The sequence below is a fragment of the Aegilops tauschii genome, chromosome 2 (genome assembly GCF_002575655.3).
Source record: "Aegilops tauschii subsp. strangulata cultivar AL8/78 chromosome 2, Aet v6.0, whole genome shotgun sequence".
NCBI classification, from domain to species: domain Eukaryota; kingdom Viridiplantae; phylum Streptophyta; class Magnoliopsida; order Poales; family Poaceae; genus Aegilops; species Aegilops tauschii.
The window spans coordinates 194,835,350-194,846,651 of NC_053036.3; the positions used below are offsets into that span (position 1 = coordinate 194,835,350).

The 11,302-nt window shown below is 46.3% G+C and overlaps 1 pseudogene; it reads right to left on the minus strand.

Moving 5' to 3' along the window:
- Positions 1-8,153: 8,153 nt before the first annotated feature.
- On the minus strand, positions 8,154-11,127 carry LOC109777199 (cysteine-rich receptor-like protein kinase 6; annotated as a pseudogene).
- Positions 11,128-11,302: the final 175 nt, after the last annotated feature.

Genomic DNA, 11,302 nt, shown 5'->3' on the forward strand with positions numbered 1-11,302 from the left:
TTGCTAAACAGGGCTTGATCACATTTGAACCACACCCTTGTCAAACTCCTAGTTCAAACTTCAATTAAATTTAAAAGTGGAAAATAAAAGTTTTCAAAAATTCAAACAAAAATGTTTAGTGGGTTCTAAATAATACACTGGTAAGTATGGTGGAGAAATCACATTTTTATAAAATGTCTAAATACTTTTAAATGAAATAAAACAAAAAAGGAAATAAACAAATAAGAGAAAACAGAAAACAAAACAGTCAAAAGAAAAAAAGAGCAGGCCTCCCCCCCCACTGGACCCGCGGCCCAAACCCCCCCCCCCCCCGGCCCAAGCTGGGCCGCCACCCGCGCCCCGGCCCAGCCCACCTTCCCCCGCGTCCCCTTCCTGTTCCCCCGACCGGGTCGGAACAGGGGAGCGTCGCCGCCGAACCCCCTCGCCGGCGGTGAACCCCGCGAGAGGATAAGGGCGCCAGCCCCCCCGCTCCCTCGGGCCTCTCTCCCACTCGCCCCCGCTCTCCCTCGACCTCTGCGCCTTCTCCCCGCCAGATCCCCCTCCCTCTCCCCTCCGTTCCCCTCTGCCCGAGCGCGCTCGCCGCCGTTCACCGTAGTTCCCGCGGCCACCGTGCCCAGATCGCCCCGACGACGTGCCCGAACGACTCCCCGCCGTCGACTACGCCGACTGCGCCATCGGGAACGAGCCGAGCGCCACTACATCGACCTCCCCGAGCTCGTCTTCCCCGCACGGCCGCCGTCGATCGTCGCCGACTCCGGCTACCCCGCGCCCTCCCCGAGCTCGCTGCCACTCCCTACGGCTCCGCTGTGAGCTCCTCTACCTCCTCCCCCTCTCCGCTAGCTCGCCCGCTCCCTAGCTTCTTCCCCGCGCGCGCCCGAACGCCACGCCGCGGAGCTCGCCGCCAGCGTGTCTCCGGTGACCAAGTGGTCACGGGCGTTGGCCCGCTAGCCCGACCGCACCATGCCGCACCCGCCTAGCTAGCTAGTTCGGCCATTCGCGCGCTCTAGCGTAGCTTCCGTCGGGCACCCGTAGCTCCTCGCCGGCGGCGAGCCCGTAGCGGTCGACCCCGTCCGTTCCAGCCCCTCCGACCACCGCCGTTGGACGCGCGACGTCGAGCCGCGTCGAACGCGCCCAGCCCCGCCCCCGCAAACCCACAGTGGGTGAAACCCGCGCCCCTCCCGCGCGCGCCGCCGTGCGTTTTGGTCGCCGGCGATACTCCGGCGCCGGCCGCCGACGTGGCACACCTGGGGCCACCCCTGGGTCACTACCAGTGGCCCCCACGGGCCCAGTTGACTGGGTTGACCCAGTCAACTGCTGACTGGGCAGGCCCAGTCACTGACATGCGGGCCCCGCCGCAAAAATTAAAAAAAAAAGAAAAAGAAAATGTTTTATAAATAAAAATAATTAGTTTAATTAATCTCTCACTGACAGGTGGGCCCAGTAGTTAATTAACTAAAAAACTAATTAGTTTAATCCTCTGTTAACCCACTGTCTATGACAGGTGGGTCCCCCTTGTCAGTTTGACCAGTCAACCCGGACTGTTGACCGCTGACGTCACTCATACGTCATGCTGACGTCATATCCCTTTTTCTGTTAATTAAATAATTCCAGAAATTCAAATAAACTTTGAAAATTCATATCTTTTAAACCGTAACTCGGATGAAAATGTTTTCTATATGAAAGTTGCTCAGAACGACGAGACGAATCCAAATACGCGGTCCGTTCGTCCACCACACCTCCCTAACCTATCGAACTAGCAACTTTCCCCCTCCGGTCCGTCTGTCCGAAAACGTGAAACATCGGGAATACCTCCCGGATGTTCCCCCCCTTCACCGGTACCACCTACTGTCGCGTTAGGGCACCCCTAGCACCGCTCACTGTCATGTCACGCATCGTCATGCTTATGTTTGCATTGTATTTACTGTTTCTTCCCCCTCTTCTCTCGGTAGACTACGAGACCGACACTGCTGCTGCCCAGTTTGACTACGGAGTCGACGACCCCTCCTACTTGACAGAGCAATCAGGCAAGCCCCCCCCCCTTGATCACCAGATATCGCCTACTCTCCTCTATACTGCTTGCATTAGAGTAGTGTAGCATGTTACTGCTTTTCGATATCCTATTCTGATGCATAGCCTATCCTTGCTACTACTGTTGATACCTTTACCTGCAATCCTACATGCTTAGTATAGGATGCTAGATTTCCATCAGTGGCCCTACATTCTTGTCCGTCTGCTGTGCTACGCTATCGGGCCGTGATCACCTGGGCGGTGATCGCGGGTATATACTTATATACTATATACATGACACATGTGATGACTAAAGTCGGGTCGGCTCGTAGGAGTACCCGCAAGTGGATCTTTGTGGCGGAGCGACAGGGCAGGTTGAGACCGCCTAGGTAAGAGGTGGGCCTGGCCCTGGTCGGCGTTCGCGGATACTTAACACGCTTAACGAGATCTTGGTATTTGATCTGAGTCTGGCCATTTGGTCTATACGCACTAGCCATCTACGCGGGAGTAGTTATGGGTATCCCGACGTCGTGGTATCAGCCGAAGCTCTTTTGACGTCAGCGACTAAGTGGCGCGCGCCGTGTTGGACCGCTTTGACGTAACCGCCGTGATCGTGTGGGTTGCTAGGTCTGCTCGCGGCCGCGTTCGCAACGTGCAGGTGTGCATAGGGCGATGGGCCCAGACCCCTGCGCGCATAGGTTTAGACCGGCGTGCTGACCTCTCTGTTGAGCCTAGGTGGGGCTGTGATGTGTTGATCTTACGAGGCCGGGCATGACCCAGAAAAGTTTGTCCGGCCAATTGGGATCGAGCGTGTTGGGTTATGTGGTGCACCCCTGCAGGGAAGTTTATCTATTCGAATAGCCGTGTCCCTCGGTAAAAGGACGACCCGGAGTTGTACCTTGAGCTTATGACAACTAGAACTGGATACTGAATAAAATACACCCTTCCAAGTGCCAGATACAACCCGGTGATCGCTCTCTAACAGGGTGACGAGGAGGGGATCGCCGGGTAGGATTATGCTATGCGATGCTACTTGGAGGACTTCAATCTACTCTCTTCTACATGCTGCAAGATGGAGATGACCAGAAGCGTAGTCTTCGACAGGACTAGCTATCCCCCTTTTAATTCTGGCATTCTGCAGTTCAGTCCACTAATATGCCCCTTTACACATATACCCATGCATATGTAGTGTAGCTCCTTGCTTGCGAGTACTTTGGATGAGTACTCACGGTTGCTTCTCTCCCTCTTTTTCCCCCTTTCCTTTCTATCTAGTTGTCGCAACCAGATGTTGGAGTCCAGGAGCCAGACGCCACCGTCGACGACGACTCCCACGGCACTGGAGGTGCCTACTACTACGTGCAGGCCGCTGACGACGACCAGGAGTAGTTAGGAGGTCCCAGGCAGGAGGCCTTGCCTCTTCAATCGTTGCTGCTTTTGTGCTAGCCTTCTTAAGGCAAAACTTGTTTAACTTATGTCTGTACTCAGATATTGTTGCTTCCGCTGACTCGTCTATGATCGAGCACTTGTATTCGAGCCCTCGAGGCCCCTGGCTTGTATTATAATGCTTGTATGACTTATTTATGTTTTAGAGTTGTGTTGTGATATCTTCCCGTGACTCCCTGATCGTGATCGTACACATTTGCGTGCATGATTAGTGTACGGTCAAATCGGGGGCGTCACAGTTTCCCTTCGTAACGTTTCGGTCAAACCGAGATGAGCGATCAGTCCCACCAAGATTGCAATGCAAACTCTCTATTTCCCCTTCGTAACGTTTTGGTCCAACCGAGATGAGCGAATTGGTTCCACCGAGTTTGGCTGACCAACTCTCTGTTTGGCTATTACCAAAATCGGACTCACCGAGTTTGTGTAATCGGTCTCACCGAGATTACGTTATGCCCTAACCCTAATGACATCGGTCCCACCGAGTTGACATGTCGGTCCCACCGAGAATCCTAACATTCACATTTGGAACTAAATCGGTCCGACCGAGTTCAATGCTTCGGTCCCACCGAGTTTGGTGATTTGTGTGTAACGGTTAGATTTTGTGTGGAGGCTATATATACCCCTCCACCCACTCTTCATTCGTGGAGAGAGCCATCAGAACATGCCTACACTTCCAATACATATTTTCTGAGAGAGAACCACCTACACTTGTGTTGAGGCCAAGATATTCCATTCCAACCACATAAATCTTGATCTCTAGCCTTCCCCAAGTTGCTTTCCACTCAAATCTTCTTTTTACCAAATCCAATCCTATGAGAGAGAGTTGAGTGTTGGGGAGACTATCATTTGAAGCACAAGAGAAAGGAGTTCATCATCAACACACCATTTGTTACTTCTTGGAGAGTGGTGTCTCCTAGATTGGCTAGGTGTCACTTGGGAGCATCCGACAAGATTGTGGAGTTGAACCAAGGAGTTTGAAAGGGCAAGGAGATCGCCTACTTCGTGAAGATCTACCCTAGTGAGGCAAGTCCTTCGTGGGCGACGGCCATGGTGGGATAGACAAGGTTGCTACTTCGTGGACCCTTCGTGGGTGGAGCCCTCCATGGACTCGCGCAACCGTTACCCTTCGTGGGTTGAAGTCTCCATCAACGTGGATGTATGATAGCACCACCTATCGGAACCACGGATAAAAAATCTCCGTGTCAACATTGCGTTTGCTCCCTCAAACTCATCCCTTTACCTTCATATGCAATTGTTTTACATTCTGCTGCTATACTCTTAGAATTGCATGTGTAGGTTGATTGCTTGACTTGTGCTAAGTTGCTAAAATCTGCCAAGAACTAAAATTGGGAAAAGGCTAGATTTTTATTTGGTCAAGTAGTCTAATCACCCCCCCTCTAGACATACTTCCGATCCTACAGACGTGCGCAAGGTGGTCCGTCGGGTGAGCACAGTGTTCATTTTTTTATTCCATTCACATGTTAGAGCACAAACCTCGCCTTATGGGTCTTGCCTCGCGGCTCGCCGGTGGGCATGGATTTTGGGCCTGGCATGGGCCCAACACTACACACAAATAAAAAGGGTCAGGCCGACCTTCGGCCTACCATGGAACCAGGCTGATCCTCGAAACCAAGCCTTATTCGCGAGCCGCCATAGCCCAGGCTGGCGTGGCACACGAGCGAGGAGGGGGACAAAGGGGTCATGCCCGACACGTGAGGCATGTGAGAGAGACTGTTGGCCAGGAGGGGCATCCCCAGCGCATGGCATGTGAACGGGAACAGGGTCGTGCCCGGCACATGAGGTATGTGGCCCAAGTTAGCCTTTTTAGGGTTGCTTGACCTTTTTAGCAATGTTTGCCCTTTTAAACTTCAAATTTGAAATTTGGAGGGGTTACATGGTCTGAAAATTGTTGAATTTTTACAATAAATGCCCCCACCTCATTTCTCACACACAAACACTGCATCTAATCTGTCATTCGCCAACCTTCTCATGGGTGATCCCAACCCGTTCCCTAGCTTCGAGCCACACGATGGGATTAACATACCCAAGAATCTCGATCTACATAGTTTTTCTCCTATCCCCAGCCACAACAATAATTGGAATTTAATCTGATAACAATAACTTGTTTGGCACTCTATCATGGTGCACAGCCTTGGGGAAAAGGTACAGGAATCTTCTACTAAACCGGATCTCAAAGGGCATCACAGGTTTAACCTGGTTGTGGGAATCTGCATGTCTTCACAAACATCTCTTCTCCGTTGTGCTTGTTTTCTTACATCTTCATAGTTGTTCCCAGGGTTTTGATCAAAGGCATGATTTTTTTTGCACTACGGTACCCAACACCTAGTGGCTGCAATGTATCATATTTGCAGGTGATTATGTTGAAGCGTGACCTTGCGTAGGGTTACACACCTTCACTCGACATACCTCGCACGTGGCATAGTTGGAGCTCTATCAAGATTTGTTTATACTTTCCACTACATTGAACTATTGATACGTACTATATTTGGTAATAGAATACTTCACTTAGATTTCTAATTAATTATGTTATTTCTGGTCATTTCAATGTAATAGAATGATGCATTGTGTTTGGTATTACATCGATATTGTGTATTCTGACAAATCGATCTATGGACTAGCATGATAAGCACGGAGACTTAAGCCTTATCAGGTTGATCATTACGTGGCATTACTTAACATATAGCCTAGCCCTACCCTTAGTTCTTGCTATAAACCATGAGCAAAATGCCTACTACACATCATAAAACTCATACAACCCTACATTCCACCATTTTTGCAATGGATTTGAGAGAAATCACCAAAACTAGTTTGCTTAAAAATGAACAATGCTATAAAATAAGATGATTCCAACCAATCAAAATGGTGAGGGATGGCAGAGGCCACCTCAAAGATGAAACATCTGATTCACCAACAAATAGCATCAATTTGTGTGTATGTGTGTGTGTGTGAGAGAGAGAGAGGTGGGCAATGTTTGGCTATGAGAAAAGGAAGAAGATTGGGGCTGAATGGATGGGTTGGTGCGCCCCCACCACTTACCCTTCAGGAGTCTACCGCTGAAGCCCTAATGGTAAGGTATGTGCGCTATCATCGATTACCGTAGTGGTTACGTTAGCTTAGTCTAAAGAGATGACTGGAGGTGACCCTACCACCGAAGAGCCCACACTAGTAGATGACAAAAAATTCATCTTGCTTTTTATGTTGAGCGTTAAAAAAAACTAAAATTTTAAAGTGGGAGCAAACCTTTGACCAAAAGGATAAAACAGCGATTTTGGCCCAACGGGGGGCGACCTTGCGTTCCAGCCCACCGGAGCGCCGCAGGCTCCTTCCCGATGATAGACGCACTTGCGCCGGCGGAGCACCCTACTGGTGACGGCGAGGGCTGCAGCGTGCGGACCGACAAGTCTCAGCCAGCCTTTCTCGGGCGACCTAACTTCGCTTACCTGAGCAAACGGGAGCCCAGATTCGTCTCTACAACTCTATACCCGATCTAATTTCCCTATGTAGAATCGGCATCGCAATTCCACTTTTAAGTTCGCTTCATAGGGATGCTGCATACTGTTATCTGCTCTTCATATGAATCGCCGATTCGGTAGAATAATGGGAGAAAATGTGGTCCTTTATGCTTGGACTGCCGGGGAAACAGCTTTGCGGTTATCCCGAGTTCCTTGTCAGCTCTGTAGTATTAGTAATTTCATTTTGCTGGTGTACTTGAATTGCCAACTGAGATTGCAATGTTAGCAATTACTGTTCTTCCAAGAGCATATAGGTTTCGTTTGAATTATTTTCTTAATTTTATCAGAGTCCTTTGCCATTTGCCAAGTATCACTTCATCTCTATTGTTGTATGTATGTACTTTATTGTAGGAATGTGTCACTGGACAACATAACAAAATGTTACCATTTCTGTTTTCGTTCTTTCAGTTATCTTGCAACTGGTGATATATATCTTCAACACGCTTCTTCTTTTTTCTGACGGGGAAAAGCATGAGCTCTGTTTATGCATTAATGCAAATAAACAAGAAGCAAGCAATAAAGTTTGCGCGCTGAAAGAAAATGTATAATATTGTTTGGGTGACAAAATAGGACAGAAAGATGTGCATAAACATCAAGCACATCGGCATCACTATATTAATGCAAATAGTTTCATCTGGAGGCAAATAAACTTAATCAATGCAACTAGCATCTTTCTTAAGGCTAATGACTATGTGGTGCTATCTCTCTAATGTGATGCTTATAGTAATGTTGCATGATGAAACTTCTTGCTCACTCGGATTTACATGGAAGTAAGCTGGTTGCTTAGGTGGAGGTAAGCTCATGCTCTTGGTGTTTAGCATTGTGACAACACGCTCCATAGTTGGTCGATCCTCTGCACTTTCTTGAACACATAAAAGTGCCACATGAACACACCTTTCTATCTCTTGATTTTCGTTCTCTGCTGGACAATAAGTCATCTCACTCCATTTTCCATCTATCCAAAGTTGCGAGGCATGTTGTCAAAATATTGTGATTTTATCAACATTGAAACAAACAATATACACACTACATTGTAAAATGAAAATTGGTATGCATAGAAGTGCAAATTGGGGTCTAGGGTAACTTCACTCACGTATGCAATGAGATTGCATAGTTTCCCATTGTATCGATAGAACTGGGCTGTCCTCTTTCCACTTATTATTTCCAGAATCAATACACCAAAGCTAAATACATCTGTCTTGATTGAGCAACCCCCCCCCCCCAAAGCATACTCCGGAGGTATATAGCCACTGTATGGTGGAAGTAAAATCAATGCATGCCACTAATGCAAAAGGTCGAAATTCAAGATTAAGTTCATAGGATGCTTCAATGCATTTTCATTCCTTCCAAAAGAAGCAGATGTATTTGATATTTACTAAAAGTGAACATGCTTTTATGTTCTTACCGTGTTCCCACTATTCTGGTGGTATTTGACTCTGACATATTTGAGGAGAATATTCTGGCCACTCCGAAATCAGATATTTTTGGATTCATGACACTATCCAAGAGAATGTTACTTGCTTTCAAATCCCTATGAACAATGCATATTCGTGAGTAGTTGTGAAGATAAAGAAGACCTTGAGCTGTCCCATCAATTATGCGCAAACGTTTTGACCAGTTTAATCGCCTTCCTTTAATGATATCTGCAGAACATATATAATTAATCAAAACACGTCGCCAAATTATAAATAATAATGTGCTCTAGGCTTCTGGCACATCAAAACTAGAAATGCTATCGAAGATGAAGTAGTCTAGGCTTTTGTTTTCCATGTATTCATATACAAGCATCTTTTCTCGATCTCCTTGAGTGCAACATCCCAGCAGTTTAACGAGATTTTTGTGTTGAACCTTTGCTATAAGTTGAATTTCGTTCAGGAATTCCAGTAAACCTTGCAAAGAAGATGTTTCCAGTCTCTTGACTGCTATTTTGTGTCCATTTCTTAATCGGCCCTGAGATTGAGAAAAGGAAAACAAGTTAATAAATGTATACAGTGTATCATGTTTTGGGGAAAAGTTAAATTATGCATAGTTGCAGAACACATATCTTTTTCATGGGTGACTATAAGTAATTCAACTCACTACAAAATATGGTATTCAAACAAAAGCAGTCAAGCAAGTGAATGTTTACTTTGGATTTTGAGTAAGATAGCATTTAGGATGCCAGTACACAACACAATCACCTTATATACAGGACCAAAGCCACCTTGTCCCAGTTTGTTACCAATTGAGAAGTTATTTGTAGCTTCTTTTATCTTGGAGAAATCATAAAGTGAAAATTCTGGGTTGGCTCCTCCCATCCTCCAAAGATTTATTGCAATTTGTATTGACAAATACAGCCGTCCTAGTTTAAATATTGTTTGTTCTGAAACATAATAATGAAATGTTATGCTATTCATATACGTACATAGAAAAATAAAGAGTGGAAAATATTATCTTATGCAGTGGTGAATTGATGAGAATACATACCTCTTCGTCATTGTGTTTTGACCCAGATATGGAAAACCAAGCAAGAAATTGATATTACTAGTATGAAACCTCCAACGCCAACCAAGACTGCATTGTTCCATCGAAAAAAGTGTGTCTTACCTGTACATTCACATAAAATTCCAATGAAAATCTATTTTGATAAACCAATGGCAAGTTATGTGCTGCATTGTTGAAAAGCTATGTCTTTGCTATGACTAGTGCCATTCATCATAACTGAAGGAACACTTCCAACTACAGGTTAAAGTGTCTTTACTCTTGAAACTGAAGAATATGAGTTTTAAGACATACTTCCTCCGTTCCTAAATATAGATGCACTTTAGAGTGTAGATTCACTCATTTTGCTCCGTATGTAGTCCATAGTGGAATGCCTACAAACACTTATATTTAGGAACGGAGGGAGTAGTTTTCAACTTTTCATATTTATTGCCAAGCTTGTCTCCCAGCATCATGTCTAGGGTGGAGAAGACTGATCTTGGAAACAAATTGGTTGTAAAAAGGCAAATTGGAGGCTAAAGGAGTTGTCAATTACTATCTGAAACAGTTGAAGTGGAATAGGTATTTTGGTTTCTAGCCATTTACTTTAGCACATCTTTGATAAGTTTTTTTCCCTAATTCTAGGAAAAGAAACTTGCAAACACCCCCTTGTTTCAAATCTATGCCCTCTTAGGATAAGATAAAGAGGCTCAAAGTCGAAATTACTAATGAAAATACTTAAGATTAAGTTGTTTACTTCTGTTCTACTGGAATGGTCAAAAGAAGCCAATAAATATGTTATGCAATTAATGGAACCATTTAAGAAAACATACTTCTTGGGAGCGCATCGAGCGACTGCATCTTGGTATCAGTAAAGAACTTTGTGTTCGTCTCATAACGCAATGTGCACCACACCCCAAGAAGTGTTGCCCCCATCTGGCCAGAAATGATCTTACTCTGCCTGCCAGAGATTATGCGATCCAGGCATGCCGCGCAATGCTCATATGGCATATCCCGTATGCACTGCGCCAGCCCATACACCGTCTGTCCTGTCTCCTCAAACCACACTTTGCCGACTGCATATTTTTTTGCTCGGCTCACCACAACATCAGCAAGCGCATGCAGCAGCTTGGTGACAAGGTCTTCATAACGCTCGGCTACTACAGTGTCCGTCACATAATTCAGGTTAGTATTCATGGTGCACCCGGGCATGTCGCTGAAGTTGGAAAGGAAGTCCTGGTCGGAGAAGCTTATCTGTGCCTGGTATTGGTCGTAGTAGTAGGTCACGTTATTACTCTGGAGGGAGTAAGAGTTGCCAGCTTTGCTGTTGATTGCTTCATCAAGGGCCCTGGCTAGGCGCTCCCGACAGTCGGAGCCATCAGAATCACCCCGACAAAGCACTGCACCATAGACCTTGTCTGGTCCTATGCCAGCCGTGCCAGTAGCTGAGTGCTCCTTTGTGGCTTTGGCAAACAGTAATTCGGCGAGGGATACAAGGTTGGATTTGTAGGTGTTGTTTGGCATGTACATGCCGCCATTATTGTCGCTGCAAAGTGCCTGACCTTCCGACGAAGCCGGGGAGGTGAGGAAGAGAACTAAGAGAGATAATAATAGCATCCTTGTTTACTTCAGAAAATGGTCTTTGATCTATCTGCATTGCGGAAGTACTCATGAAGCTGTAATGAGTGAGTGGCAAATAACATCTTCTCTTTGTGTACAAGAGGTAAGCATGTTGAAGGTTCTTACGAAAATGACCTTTGGGACCAGACTGGTCTAAGTTTGACCTTTTCTCTTGAAATTGACAGGATGACTGATGGTGACGGTCACCATATCCTGCAAAGTAGGGCAGAGAAACATGC